Raw genomic sequence first — 16,205 nt, forward strand, 5'->3', positions numbered from 1 at the left:
GTTAACTTTCCAAGACCCACCCCATAGAGACACACCTTCACCCTCCAGGCTCCAACTCTGAAAAGCTCCACAGCCTTCAATATAGAAAGGCAAGCCAGGAGCCCCTGGAGAGCCTTTCAGAGTCATTTATGAAGTTTGCCTTAAGGAAAAATTAGTTGTATATCATTTAAAAAAAATGTTCCTACATATGTTCAGTGTGTCCTGGTCATCTCCACCCTATTCCCTCTTTGGCTTCCCCCTCCACCACATCGCCCATCTCCTTAAGGCAATTCCTAGTCCCTTTAAAGAGGAGACTATTGGATATGGACCTACAAGTTATTTCTTCTCACCACTACCAGTGTGAAGCACCCTCTTCTTCCACTTCTGCTCCCCATCTTCCCTCTCCCAGGCTCCCCTATCTCCTTCCAGTTGGCTGCTCATCTGCTCCAGCCCCAAGCCTAAAGACATCGCTTTCATATTCATCAGGCCTCAGGTGTCAGCTGCTGCCACACCGTAAGAAGTCTGTAGGCAGGAGCGCCTCAATATACTTACTTACACGGAGAGCTGAGCTCACAACGGATGAGGTGATGTCTCCACAGGCAACCAGGCTCCACGTGGTGGTGGGTGTCCAAATGCTCGGTCAAGTTCTCTGGATTCTACTCTCCCATTGCTTAAACTCCTTTCCCAGTCTAAGAAGCATTCTCAGCCCACTGATGGCTGGGTCATCTCTTAAAGAACAGCCCTACTGCAGCCATGGGATAGAGTCAGACCCATCGATCAAATGATGACAAGCCAAACTGCACTCATAATTACTAACAACCAAAGACCCTCTGACTAGTCCAAGGGCAGGTCTCCTGGGCTCATCTCATACAATAGGACATGATCACCACAAACCAGCTAGAATGAGATACTGGTAGCATCCCATGGATTCCTGGGGGTTCAAGGCCGTTGGCTACCCAAATAAAGGCGGGTTTGGACAAGGGCCTGGAAATTCCCCAGAGTAAAACAAAGTGTGTGACTGTACAAAGCCTTAGGTAAAGGAGTCAATTACTTGCCATTTTGTGTGCTTGTGGTGGTTTGAACATGCTTGGCCCAGGGAATGGCACTGTTAGGAGGTGTGGCCCTTATTGGAGTAGGTGTGGCCTTGTTGAAGGAAGCATGTCACTGTGGGGGTGGGCTTTGTGACCCTCCTCCTAACTGCCTGGAAGACGGTCTGCTCCTGGCTTTCTTTCAACAAAGATACAGATCTTCATGGAGATCTCAGCTCCTCCAGTCCCCTGTCTGCCTGCCTGGATGCTGCCATGTTTCCCGCCTTAATGATAATGGACTGAACCTGTGAACCTGTAAACCAGCCCTAATTAAATGCTGTCCTTTATAAGAGTTTCCTTCCTCATCTCTTCAAAGTCACGAAAACCCTAAGATAGCACTTAACGATCTCAAAACCTTCAAAAGAAGAAGAATTTAAAAAAAAATAGTAAACCACTTCCTACAGAAAAGATGCTTTAGAAATTGAGATAATGGTGAAGAAATTGAGAAGAAATTGGATAATGGTGAAGAAAGAGCCCTCCCGCCACTCCTCATTAGTAAAGCAAGTGTTTGTAGCCATAACACAGCATTCCCACCTTCAACCCTCACAGCCACTGTGATGTGAACACAGGTGAAATATATGCGTCCATCCAGCAAAGCTGGCTGTCAACAGCTAAATTAGAGTCGGGATGGTGATATTAAATGGTGAAGACTGCGCTCGGACTGGAATTAATGTTCTGAAATGTATTTATGTGTAACCTGTGACCTTCCCATCAGAAGGGATTTACCAAACACGTACCAGGCTGATCTAAACATCTCCTTCAATCGAAGCCCTAATGACGTCTAATCATGTCTTCCCCCCGACAATCACCCTAGTTTTCAGAATCAATTCCATTTTGCTTTGGCCTGCCGCTTACCTTCTTTCCAGCTTGTTAATTCTTCTGATGAGGAATGTTTCGCATCTGTCTGGTTTTCTGTTTGGATGCGGGTGAAAGGAGCTAGGCTGGCGACCCCCAATACCCATGTGAATAGCTGTGTATCCACTGTTCAATGAAATGATCCTGGTTGTCAGGGAACTTTATGATCCCATCTAAAAAGACAGAAAAGAGTAGCCTAGCTGAGTGCATACCACATATGCATGAAGATCTGAATTCAGCTCCCCAGCACCCACATAAAAAGCCAGGCGTGAATGAAATCCTAGTGCTGGGGAGGCAGGGACAGCACATCCTTGATATTCACAGGCGGATAGCCTGGCTTCATCAGTGAGCTCCAGGTTCCTTGAGACTCAGTCTCCAAAAGTAAAGTGGAGCACATTGGGGAAACACCTCTGACCGCCACATATGCATGCACCAGCACACATGCGCATGTGCGCGCATATGCACGCATGCGCAAACAGATGAAAAGATGGGAAAGATGCTACTCTCAGTTTACCAATAGCAAAACCATGTGAGTCGTGAGCTGGAGTCAGGAGGCGTGGGACTCTAAAGTAGCAGAGTGCTGCCCTATGGAAGGATACCTGGGAGCCCCTGTGGGACATGGCAGGCACTTTTCCAAGTCACGATTCAAGGTCTCAGTTTATCCTCAACCTTTCAGCAGCAAACATGAGAGACGATGTTACCTCCTGTGTGGGAAGAATGTGGGTGAAATCCCCAGTGTTGAAAAAATAAAGAAGACATGGAGATAAGTGGAAATTTTTATACTTTAGACATAAGCCTGAGTGTAAGGCTGGCACTTATGACCTTTGTCTTTCTAGAAAAACCCATCCTTGGTGGTGGTGAGGCATTGGGATGGCTCAGCAGGTACTTGTTGTCAACCCAGACAACTGGAGTTCAGTCTAGTTCAGAACCTACACAGTAGAAGGAGAGAACCAACTCCTTCACGCTGTCCTCTGACCTCTATAGGTGCACTGTGGGTCATGCATCCCAACCCCAACACATAGAAATAAATAATTTGATTTGTTTTATAATCTACGAGAGTGGGCTGGAGAGATGACTCAGAGTCTTTGTTGATCTTGAAGAGTCCTAGCACCCACATCAGGCAACTTACAGCCAGCCACCTGCAACTCCTGTCCTTGTGGTCTAGTGCCCTCCTCTGGCCTCCACAGGAACTGCACACACATAGCGCACATACTGACCCTCAGACCCATAAACAAAACAAAAAATCTTTAAGAGAAATCCATCCTTTGTTTAAAGGAATTCCCTCTGTAGTGATGAAATCATAATAGTGAAACTTACTGAGAAAAGATGTGAGTTTGTCAAATAGAGCCGAAGAGATGCTCAACAAGGACAAAGACGGTCTGTACCATGACTTTTTATATGGAAAAATGGAAGGTCCTGGAGAAGAGTTGCTAAATATCACACGAATAGAAAGACCCGATCATACTCCCAGACTGATACTTCTCAACCATCGGGACAATGGTGCCTGAACACTCCTAGTTACACATGTGATAGAGCCCCCTGGCTATATCTTTGCTCCCTGGGAGGAGCAAGCTGCAGAAGCTTTGTCCCCCATCTTTGGGTGATGGTGAGCCTCCATATATATTGATCTTCAAAGCAAGATAACAACGCAAAGCTATAGCCCAACTCAGTGGGAAGTGTGTGATGTCAGAAGCTTCTAGCATAGTAGGACTACATACATTAAAACATACAGAAGCTCATGCTTCTGACAACTTTGCCCATGGCAACAGTGGCAAGTTCCTATCTTAGGGGTCCCTCTTCCTGTCTACCAAACAGCACCATACTGGTCCCACCAGCTTAGCATTTTGCTAGAAAGATCAGCCATAATATGTTTCGCAATAACCTGAGTATTTTCCATATTGTGGTTCAATTACCCCACAACACCTCCAGCAGGGATCATCTGCTTTTTTATTCTTCTCTTGGGACAGAAAGTGACGCACAGTTTGTTGGGTGAACCAGGCCTCCCTATAGACAGAGCAGAGAAGCAGGGGACTCAGAAGGCTGTGGCTGTGGATCAGAGAAAGTGAAAGACGACACAGCTATAGATGTTGTATAGATGTAGATAGATGGCAGACAGATGGGTGATAGGATAGGCTAGATGGCAGATAAATGGATAGATAAATGATAAATGAATATAGATGTATGATAGATAAATAGATGATAACAGATATGTTCATGATTGATAGATGATGGGTAGGTTGGATAGATAGGTAGATAGATAGATAGATAGATAGATAGATAGATAGATAGATAGATAGATAAATAGATATAGATAGGTAGATAATAGATAAATAGATGTAGGATAGAGGATAACAGATTTATAGATGATAGACAGACAGGTAATAAATAATAGATTATAAATGATGGGTAGATAGATGGATGATAAATAATAGGTAGATAGATGACAGATGGATGAAAGGTAGATTATAGATAGATGATAGATAATAGGTAGGTTATAGATAGAGTATAGATAGAAATATATACATATGTGTATATGAATGGTAGATAAAGGATAGATAGTAGATAAAAGGTAGATAGTTGGCAGATAAATGTGTGATAGATGCTACATAGTTGCTAGATCACAAACTGAAGAACAGGTAGGTGTATAGACTAAAAATCAATAGAGATAAATGATAGAATGGTAGATAGGTGCATTTACAGGTAATAAAAAGAATGGTAGAAGAAAGACGGATGAAAGATAGAGGGACAGTTGATAGTCTGAATAAGATATAGGTAGATAAACCAACAATAGATGGAGATACTTGATAGACAGACAGACAGATGACAAGTAGATGAGTGATAGGTCTAGTAGAAAGATGATATATGACTAAATAATGTTAATAGACACATAGAGGGATGGATAGATAGATGATAGATAGATAGATAGATGATAGATAGATAGATAGATAGACAGACAGACAGACAGACAGTGTATGAATGGATAGATATAGAAGAGAGCTACAGTGTTCAGTACATGATTGACAGCTGTCATCTATAAGTTGGCTTTTGAATCCTCTTTCCCATGGCCATAACTGCACACCTTGATTGTGCCTCCCATCCATGGCCAAACCATCTCACTTCCCATGTTGCTTCCCATGTATCCAATACTGTTGTGCTGCAAGCTACCCCGGCATGTCCTTAGTCTCGTATGTCTCACTGCCACCTACCCCCTACAGCATCTTCTCTACGCTGTAGATGGTGACCTTTTAGAAACTGACCATGGATCTCCATATCTCCTATTTAAACCCCACAGTTGTTTCCACAGTTGTTGACAGCGAGCAAATGACAGGTCATGTAAGACCTGCTGTGTGTACCCCATCCTGGCCTCTCTGAGATCATCTGTCAACCCTTCCTAACTGTAAGACACTGGGCTGGGGGTTACCTGCTGAGAAGGATTAAGGAGGCCGCAACATTATCTATCTCTAAGCATTAATAAACAACTTCCTGCATCTAAATATTCAGTGCAGAGCACCCTCAGAATGATGGTCCATCATCTTTTCCATTTCAATCCAGAGTCAGTCTCCCAAGCCTTATCCATAGCCACAGAACTGTTGTAGTTAAAGGGTTGACAGAAGAGTTGCCTTTGGCCTGAATGTCTCATTTTTGGATTGCATGTTAATGATCAAGCTTGTAGAGAATCTTCATGGGAAATGCACTGGTCCGTCGTACAAGTCTCTTTTGTAAAAATTAAAAAAAAAAAAAATTCAGTCAGGGTTTCGCCATACAGCCTTGACTAACCTGGAACTTGCTGTATTGACAAAGTTTGCCTTGAAGTCACAGAATCCACCTGCCTTTGCCTTGCAGGTACTGGGATTTAAGGCATGTACCACCATACCCAGTTTTGTTCTTTGAAAGTTTTATACATTTATATAATGTATTTTAGTGATGTGTTATATTTTTGAGAGTGAAACATTGCTATGTCATTTCTTCTTTCCCCTTCTTCCCTCCAAACCCTCCAATATACCCCTCCTTGTCGTCTTTCAAATTCATGTCGTCGTCTTCTTTAATCGTTTCTGTGTTAACCATCCCCATCGACTATTACGTCCTTCAACTTTCCTTAGTGTCCCCATGCTTTCACTCCCAAACTTCATGTCCTCTCTATTGTTTGTCATTAGTGACTGTGGTGGTTTGAATAGGAATGGCCCCCCATAGGCTCATAGACTTAATGCTTGTTAACCAGGGAGTGGAACTATTAGGAGGTGTGGCCTTGTTGGAGGAAGTTTGTCACTGGGGCTAGGCTTTGCAGTTTCAAATGCTCAAGCCAAGCCCATTATCTCTCTCCCTCTCCCTCTCCCCCTCCCTCTCCCTCTCCCTCTCCCCCTCCCTCTCCCTCTCCCCCTCCCTCTCCCTCTCCCTCTCCCCCTCCCTCTCCCTCTCCCTCTCCCCCTCCCTCTCTCTTCCTGCTGCCTGCTGATCCGGATCAAGAGCTCTGAGCTACCTATATGACACTATGTCTGCACATATGCCAATATGTTTCCTGCCATGACAATAATGGACTGAACCTCTTAACCTGTAATCCAGCCTCAATTAAATGTTTTCTTTTATAAGAGTGGTCATGGTGTCTCTTCACAGCCATAGAAACTCTAAGACAATGACGTTATGAATCCCATTAGCACTTCCCATGTACACACATGTGTGTGGTCATCCACAGGCATGTTGGGTGCCCCCAGTGACACACTTATTTGTCCTTTCTTGTCAGCCATGAGCTGCCAGTAGCTCCTCAGCCAAAGGTAGGCCTGTAGGGACCCGCTCCACAGCTCATGTGAGATTTCGATGAGCTTGGTCATGTTCAGGCAACCACAGTTGCTATGAGCCGATGTTGTATAGCAACTCAGAAGTCATCATTTCACATCCTCCCCCCCTCCACCTGCTGGCCCTTCCCACCTCCTCTTTCTCTATGGTCCATGAGCCTTGGATGGGGAGGATTTTGATGTGAATGATTCTGCCACAGCTGAGTATAGACTCCATCACCATGTCACCCCAATGAAATCCTACGGATCCTGAGTCTCTAACTGAACATGTTGATGGTAGGTAGCTCTTGAGATGGGTATGATCAGCGTTGGTTCATTGACTAACTCTGATCATAACAGAGACAGGCATAATAGAGCCTCGGAACTCAAGGCTCTAGGAGAACACATACCTGGAATTCTCTTCCTTGCTCACAGCCAGCTCATTCCTCACCCCTCCCCATCAGTCCCATGAATAGTACTCTGTTCTGAGGTAGTGGCTGTGGGGTTCTTTTTTTTTTTCTTTGCCAACTTCCATCTCTTTGGCAATCTTGTGCTTTCTTGTGACTTTAAATACCATCTATTTGTTGATAATCCCACCATGTGCGTCTTCCTGCTGGAATTCCTCCCAGAACTCCAGGCTCACTCATTCCTCGTGGCTGCCTAGTAGGCAATTCAAACCAGCATGTCTTAAACCAAAAAGAAATCACGATCTTCACATTCCCAACCCATTCCTTCCGGTAACTTCCCCACCCCAGCCAGACGGTCCCATCATTCCAGTTGCTCAGAGCAAAACTGTGACTTCTGTATACTCAGACCTCAGGTCCCCTTCCTTTTTCGCTCCCAATGGCTCTCAATTCACCATGTCCATGCCCTGGTGGGAACCATCTTCTGAAACTGTGTGTGTGTGTGTGTGTGTGTGTGTGTGTGTGTGTGTGTGTGTGTGCGCGCGCGCGCGCGCACGCGTGCTCACATGTGCATGCACACGCACGTGTGTGTGTGCATTCATAACCTACAGAGAACAATTAATGCTGCTTGATCGATTAGTGCTTGGTGCTGTTGACTTGATCCAGTGCAGGTGACCACAGCTGCTGTGACTTCATGAGTGTCTCAGCCAGTCCACATCCAGATGACTGCTTCTCACAGTTCTCCTTCCCATCATCCAGCTCTTACAGTCTTTCCACCCCCTCTTCCAAGATGTCCTCTGAGCCTTTGTAGGGACTGTTGATTTAGCTGCTACACTTAGGGCTAAGCACGCAGTAGTCACCTGTGCTCGAGTACACTGACCAGTCGTTTTGAATCTCAGCATTACTGCCCACCTCACAAAGAGGCCCCTCAGGCCAAGCAAATGAACTCTTGGTGTATGTCAGTGGCCTGTCTTCAGATACACAAATGAGTGAATAAGTAATAGAAATGGCCTCGTTGGGATTCACATCACATTGTTCGGCTAATGTTCTGGATATATTAAAATATTAAAAATCAACTATTGACTGCCCCAAAATGATTTTTGCCTCGGGGTTTTACTAAATCAGCATACTGTACCTTCTTCGTGCTGGTGCTTGAGCCAGCAGCCTAGACGTCAGTGGAATTCAGGTGGCCCCTGGCCTTTCCTCTTTTTCTCATCTTGTATGCTCTTCTTAGTCCAGGCTGTCTTAGAACTCTCTGTGTAGCCCAGGCTGGCACTCGGCTTTCTCCTGCATCTGCTTCCATAGTACTGGATTACAAAGTTTTATTGCCCCTGACTGGTTGGCTTCATCAGTTTGTTCTGGCCATAGAACCTTTGGTCTGGCTGTTATGGAAATCTCATTTCTGTCTGCAAACACAACTTTGTAACGTATGACTGCTCCCCCACTGACTACTTCTTCCCTGGTTAGAATTAAGGTTAGAGCGCTAGGGTCAGCATTGAGAAGACTTACATGTGGCTAGAATGACTCTGGTAGCTCTCTTATGGGTTAGTTGTCTGCGACTCTTTGTTTCTTGTCCTTTATCCTTAAGATCTCAATTTTCTTTTCCCCTCAAGATGCCTTGACATCTGGCTTGACCACCTGTTGACCTTTGGTGAGTTTAGAATGCCCCCTGTTTTTTCCAGCAAAAGCCACATTGAGGCGTGTCTTAGTTGCTCTGTCTGAAAGACAGGCTGCTCTCCCAGTGTCTGCAGGCTAGGTATCCAATACCAGGCAAGAATGATGCCCCCCACAGATATGCACAGAAAGAAAGAGATCATTTCTTTCCTAAATGGTAAGACGTAGTAGGCCTGTTGTACATGAAGTTGGACTATAGGTTTGATCAGCTTCTACACAGAATTCCATCCAACAGAGCTCCTTCTACTGTGGATTGTGCCCACAGCACACGTGCACCCTGGTACGTGTTAATGTAAAAAAAGACAGAGGTTATTAAAGAGACACATCCTCGGGGACTGTAAGGAGAATTCTGGAGCGGAAGTTATCTAGATAATTTGGTGCCTAAGTGGTGCTAAGGTAATTATGGAACTAGTAATTAGATAAAGGATGGGGAAGTCTCTTCCCTCTGGATTTAATAACATCCCAAAATCATTAGTAACCATGCAAAGCGATGATGACCAGGCACCAGGTAAAAACCCACAGGCAGCACAGTGGTCAGAGCACTGGGCATATCAGCTAGAACATGGGCAATCTGCGTGAGGGTCTTAAAACTTTCAGAAGGAAATAGGGGAATCTGTACTACAGGGGGTCGAGAGAGCTGTTTCTCTGAAGATAACGTCGATAATGGTGTGTTTCTCTATTGACAGCTAGCCAGCTAAGTGCCTTTTAAGAGTGTTTGTTCAGGTGGATGTGCAGGCGACATAGAGGGAAAGAGGACTGGATTTTTCTGTAAATAAATGGGTAGGTAGAGATTCTGAATAGACCTCATGTGCCCTGAATACTAAGGTCTACACTTCCCATCTATACAAGCAGCTTAACCTTGGGGAAGCCTCCTTATAGACGTTGACTAAAAGCTATCTCCCCTTTTAGCAGCAAAACATCTAAGTAAAATTGTGAGCTGGTCAATCACCACCCACAGCATCTCTTTCCTCTTCTGGATAGATAAAGCCCTGAGCCTCCAATGTGCCTTTCTTCTGCCCAGTGTCTCCAAATGGCCTGGTGGAAGTGGCTGAATTAAGAGGGTTCTTTCTCTTCCCAAACTCTCGTTAATAAATCCCTGTAAACATAACTTGGATGCACTCTTTGTGGTGACTCGTCATTCATTTCGGGGTTAACTAAGGGGTGTTCTGCAATGTCGGAAGGATCATTTAATTTCCTTGCTATATTCAATTTATGATTTCTAAACGAGGCAATGGGTCATTGATTATTTTAAACATGAAGGATTGTAAACAAACAGTGTTTGCATGTTGATATGCCAGCCAAAAGGATTTGGTGGCAGGAAAATGGAAGTCAATTAATGAATGAATTGGCATTCTGTGGGTGTTCGGTGCGATACTTATGCAATTTATCCTAAATTAAAATTATGTTGCTTCTTAATGAAGACGGTTTTGTAGGGTTTTCCTCATCCAGCTAGGCATGCTCTCCGTAATCTCACGTGATGCTCAGTGAGTCAAGTTTAAGGTTTGGTTAAGTAAAACAGTCGTGCATGTCTCTCCCATGGAGTCAGCAAGCGCTGACAGGAAACAGAGATGGAGTTAAACACATAAGTGAAGAAATCAACCAGAGGAGGCAGCTATCAGACCAAAGATTACAAAGGCATCCCACAGAATTGTTTTGTATGGTGTTTAGGATTGGGGAAAGGCGGGACACCGTTTGTTTTGGAAGGTCAGAGAAGGTATTAAGGCTCCCAGGACTCCAGCCAACTGACATGCTGAGAGTCCATCAAGTGGAATGAGCCTTCTATCAGGGTCTAAGAGGAAAACAGACCCCAAGGAGCCAGAAGGATGTGAAGAAGTCAGAGAGATGCCAAAGAGGAGCTGGGAGAGCATTCCGTTATTATCCCATCAATGGCAGTCAGGATATAGGAAGAGGGACTAGAAACTAAGCAGTGTGAGTTTGAATGTCTTTGCGAGGGGAGGTCATCTTGAGAGACCTGACACAGAGACTGTTGAAGGACCCACTGGGGCCACTAGGGAAACTGGGAATGAGGAGAGCTGATGATGCAGAGCTGGATGGGAGAGAGAGCTCCTGAGCCTTGCTTCTGGATCCTCCAAGGATGCTGACCCCACCTCCCTCTCTAACACTGGAGTACCAAAACAGAGATGTGTCTGAAAGAGACCTGATTTGGGGACATGTGAAATTATAGACAGGCTCTTGCTGCATAGCGTAGGCTAGCCTAGAACTTACTTCGTATTTAGCCCAGGCTGACTTCAAGCAACAATCCTCCTGCCTTAGCCTCCCTAGAGCTATTTCCTGTAGCTAAATATCACATCCTTCTTGACCATCACCTCTACAGGCTAACTCTCCATTCAGGGTAAAATCCACTCTGCTCGGAGTTGGGGATTTGGCTCAGTGGCAGAGCACTTGCCTAGGAAGCGCAAGGCCCTGGGTTCGGTCCCCAGCTCCGAAAAAAAGAACCAAAAAAAAAAAAAAAATCCACTCTGCTCTAGATAATGTAGCTAGATAAGTTAGCTTCCTTGTAAGGACACTTGAGATCTACCTTTCCATACTTAGGTCATTTTACCTTGACATCATTCCCTGCCATCTATGAATGTGGCTGCAGAGGGCAAAAGTTCCCTCGAGAACTCCATTTAAATCCAAGTTTTACAGACCTCCCCCTTTTCCCAAATCTTTAGGCTGAAACTTACTGTGGAGACCAATGTGACCATAACTACAAAATCCTAAGCTGGAGATTGTGTCTAATCTCAGAAGCTAAACAGGATCGGGTTCAGTTAATAATGAAATGAGAGAACACAGATGATCCTTACCTTGTGGTGTTGATACAGCACCGTCAAGTGAGCAAGGGCTGTGGGCATGACAGGAGGCGCTGCTGTCTGAGCACCTGTATGTGAGTGAGCCCAAGTGTTTGGGGGCGGGGCCTCTGTAGTCCTCATACTTTCCATGGAGAGTGGCAGTCTGTGGTTTTCTCAGAAACCTAAAATCTCCCCGCACGAGCAAACACAACTATAGAAACCAGTGGCCTAATTTTAAAACACATTTGAATAGCACCTCTAAGAACGTCACTAGTTATGTTTGGGGTTGCTAAATTCACTCGGTCCAAAAATACTACCTCTTTGTGCCAAAGCTCAAAATTTAGCCCAGGCTAGCTTCAAACAACCCAGTGTAATCACTGAAAACCATGCTCCTAGCTTCTTGATTCCATAACTGCCCTCAGGCCTTCACATTGCCAGGAGGGTGTTCCCTGCCATGATCACAGCCTATCTCAGGGAGCCAGCCTAGCCCAGGCTACCCCTCATTATCATGAGGTGTCCTTGCTCTCGTACTTTCTTCTGTCACTTCCCAGGTTGGTGAGCTCTGGAACCTGGCATGAGTTCATGTTTAAAACCCATTCTACTTGCAAACAGGCATTGCCCAGTTAACCAGCCTCAGAGCTGTCTACCGCAGGCATTTCCAGAACAGTAAATAATGCTCATTTTCTGCACAACAGGAACTGGGACAGGGTGTACCCCAGGGCTTCTTCAACGTGGACTCCTGTCTGCAGTAGAGCTCCTAGTTTCCAAGCACAACAGACAACATCTGCTGTTATCATTGACCTGTGAATTGCTCCTTTGTGAATATCTATGTTCATGTCAGGGAGAGCATGGGGGGTGTCATGCACATGTATGAGTATGCATGGAGGCCAGAGCTCAACATCCGATGTCATCATCACCCATGTCCAGCTTAGATTTATAGCCAGCTTTCAGCTAATCTGGCCAGCCAATGAACACCGTGGACCCGTGTGTCTCCACCACTATGCCAGTATAAGGGTGATAGGTGCAAGCTCTACCACACCCTGGGTATCAGAACACAGGTCTTCCGGTTTATACATCAAACCTTTTACCAACTGAGTCATCTCCCTGGTCCTGATAACTCATTCTGTTTGGCTGCAGAAAGAAATGGAATCAAAGCAAAGATAGCCAACTTGGTCATTTCAGACAGCATTGTGTAAGCTGTCCTGCTGTCTGCCCAGGACTCCTCTGGCAGGGATACAGGAAGAAAGCACTTGACTTTCTTTTTAATTTTTCTTCCCCTGTAAACAGGATATTACCAAAGCCTCTCAACTTTGCGCCAGCATTGTACAAACAGACATAAGTACAACGCTCAGAGCTGCCTTTTCTCCGTCAGTGGCCGAGGTGTTATGTAAACCCCAGGCCTTGTTTACAATGCGGTTAGAATAAGCTAGGCATCATCTCTGCTGGGGAGCCCTGGGATAAGATTGTCAGGGGAGAGAGAACGGCTGTTCAGAACACTTCCCCAAGTTAAACCCATCCCCGACAGCTGGCGGGTGGGTGAGCTGCTGAGTGCCACGCTCCCGAAGCTCCATGTGTACAGGGCTTTATTTCCAGAAGCCTCTATATTTTCCAGAGAAATTATAACACGTCTTCTTTTAGGGCTCTAATTATGATCTCTCTCGTATCTACAATTTGATGCAAATTAATATTTACTTCTCCTAATAATAGCAAAGCCAGATGGACTCTTACTACGCACTGCGCCCATACAGGGCTTTGCAGGGACTGACCTGGCGAGTCCTCAGAAGAGCCCCCAGGGGCTCTTCTGTTGCTGCTGGCTCCATGCTATAGATGGAAAGACTGAGGCTCAGAGAGGTTTGAAAGCAAGTCTGAAAATCTGAGATCTAGAGCTAGATCTTGGCGCTCTCTCTCTCTCTCTCTCTCTCTCTCTCTCTCTCTCTCTCTCTCCCTCCCACCCCATGTGTGTGTGTGTGTGTGTGTGTGTGTGTGTGTGTGTGTGTGTATGTGTGGTATGTATGTGTATGTAGATCAAAGGTCAATCTTGATGTCATTCCTCAGGCACCTTCCACTTTTTGGGATAGGGTCCTTCACTGGCCTGGAACCAGCGAACTCAAGGGATCCTCCTGTCTCTGTCTCAGTCTCCCATCTCATCATTGTTCGGGTTGTGTGTGTTATTACATCCGCCTTTCTATGTGAGTTCTAGGCTTAGAATTCAGGTCCCCACTTGTAAGACAAGCCCCACCCCCACCACTCACACCCACTTCCCTCTCTGCCTCACCTGGAATCCAGTGCAGGCTTTGAGGTCTCCCTCTCTGACTTCATACAAAACCCTCTGCCACACCTTCTTCAGAGAGACAGCAGCCCAGGGGGCTCTTGAAACTCAGCCCAGCCTCTGTTTCCCCTCAAGTCAGAGGCAAGTGCTGGAGAAGAGGCTTTTGTGAATCACTGAGCCTCATGGAAAATTTCTTCGGGCTTGGGCCGTCTTTCTTCAACTTTTTGAGATTGAATTTTGAGTTTGTTAATTTTGTGTTAATTTTTCTCTGCTATGTACACACATAATATATAAATATACATATACATATTATACACATATAATATGTGTAATATATAAGGCCTTTTTCATATAAGCTTGTGGTATGCTTTGAGCATATTTCCCTTGTACCCCGTGATCCTCTGTTCTCTGACCTCCATATACAAGTGTACACATGAGCGCATGTACCTGCAAGCAAGCACACATGTACACACATACATACACATGCTAACAAATATGTATATACACTATATGCACATAGCGCGCGCGCGCGCACACACACACACACACACACACACACACACACACACGTTTAACTGTTTTGCATTTGACTGGTTGATTGGTTGATTTTTCTCCAGGGATCACATTGGTCCAAAAACAACTTATAGGCTTATTCATAGGGAGCTAGGGAAGTTCAGAGGATGTCGAATATGCAACAGCCCCCTGCGATGTTCCCATCTCTCTTCTTCTTCTTTTTTTTTTTTTTTTTTTTTTTTTTTGGTTCTTTTTTTCGGAGCTGGGGACCGAACCCAGGGCCTTGCGCTTCCTAGGTAAGCGCTCTACCACTGAGCTAAATCCCCAGCTCCCCCCCCCATCTCTCTTCTTATTAAATGCCCCACCCTTCAGCCTCTTGAAACCTGCAGATACCATTACTAATAAAATGTCACTTTAAGTTCCTCACTGACACTAGGTTTAGCTAACTGCTGAAAGGAACAGGAAGTGGACACAATGCCATTTCCGGAATGTTCTCACTTCCGTTCTGAAGTAGCAGGGGCGAATCTTTCCCGTGAGCCTTTGCTGCCACAAAGCTGAGCCCACCTCTTCAGAGAACCATCACACTCGGCTGCTTCCCAGCCTGCTTAATCATTCTCATAGGCACACTTCAAACCTCACGCACTTTCCTTGTGGTTTCCGAAAGGCGAAATTAGCCAGACACACAAAGATATCTTTAGTACTTAAAAGGTTGACAGAAAAGGTGCCAAAATGAAAAAAATAAAAAAGACTTCGCACCTCATCCTTTGTGAGCGTCAGCACATTTGGAGTTTGGGCACAAAGACTTGGAGAATGACAGCTGTTCAGTGGGGGGCGGGGGGAGAATTTTAAAAAAACGTGCTGAGGGCCGGGGGGGGGGGGGGGGGCTCATGTCACACTGTCAGGCGAGAGTTCAGCCTATTGTGCAATAAAGATGAGGACTGTGGCCTGAGTGGAGTAGGCCCGAAGGTCAGCGCATGCCCAGGAAAGCTATTAGCCTGGGAGCAAAGAAAAGCTATTAGCCTGGGAGCAAAGCCAGTTGCTGAACAGTTACCCTCACCCCCCAAAAACAAAAAGGGTCCTGGGAGGGAACATAGGACTGCCATTGACCTGTTAAGGTAAAATGACATCCGATGCCATCTCAGGTGCCAGTGCTAGGAATAAGAAGTGTGTGTGTCGCCTTTCTAACTGAAGAGCCCATGTGAACACCATATTTCTCAAGGTGACTCTACCAAGTCAGTGTACACCTTGGAGATCAGAAGTGGGGAATGAACTCGTTCCTTCTGGCAATCGTCTTGTCCTTTCAGAATCTAGAGGGTGCTTCAATCAATTCTGGTCCCGTCCTTGTGTCTTGCCGATCTTTCTCTTACCCTAACCTCCTCCCTGCAGCCAGCATGGTGACTCTCTCCTCTGCAAGCACATAGGCTCTAAGCACAGCACTAAGAGCTATGACATCGCACATTTCCAACACCACCACAATGTCTATTTACTCTAGAAGCAAACATACCTAGGGTACTGGGTCTAGGTGTAGATGTTTTGAGGTGGGCTAGGGGACTTTGCCCTATCACTGGAGCTCTTGACAGTGACACCCTATAGAGGAAATCCCATACTGGGGCCACCCAGGGTCTATTACTGGCTCTTCAACTGACCAAAAAATGAGCAGTCCTCTCTTGAGGGTCCCTCTTGGCCTCTTAACAGTAGGGATGTAGGGACTGGAAAGTCGGCTCAGGTTAAGAGCATGTACCGCTCTTACAGAGGTCTCGGGTTTGATTCTGAGCAGCCACATCAGGGAGTGGGTAACTTCAGCTTCAGAGGAATCTGATGCCATCTTCTGGCCCCTGAGGGCATCCAAAGAGATATTGCAC

General features: G+C 45.6%; 1 protein-coding gene across 2 annotated transcripts in view; it reads left to right on the top strand.

The window, feature by feature from the left end:
* Positions 1 to 16,205, top strand: part of Tmem132d (transmembrane protein 132D) — a 647,297-nt gene that overhangs the window by 476,449 nt on the left and 154,643 nt on the right. The gene's annotated exons all lie outside the window — the stretch shown is intronic.

This window comes from Rattus norvegicus, chromosome 12 (genome assembly GCF_036323735.1).
Source record: "Rattus norvegicus strain BN/NHsdMcwi chromosome 12, GRCr8, whole genome shotgun sequence".
NCBI lineage: Eukaryota > Metazoa > Chordata > Mammalia > Rodentia > Muridae > Rattus > Rattus norvegicus.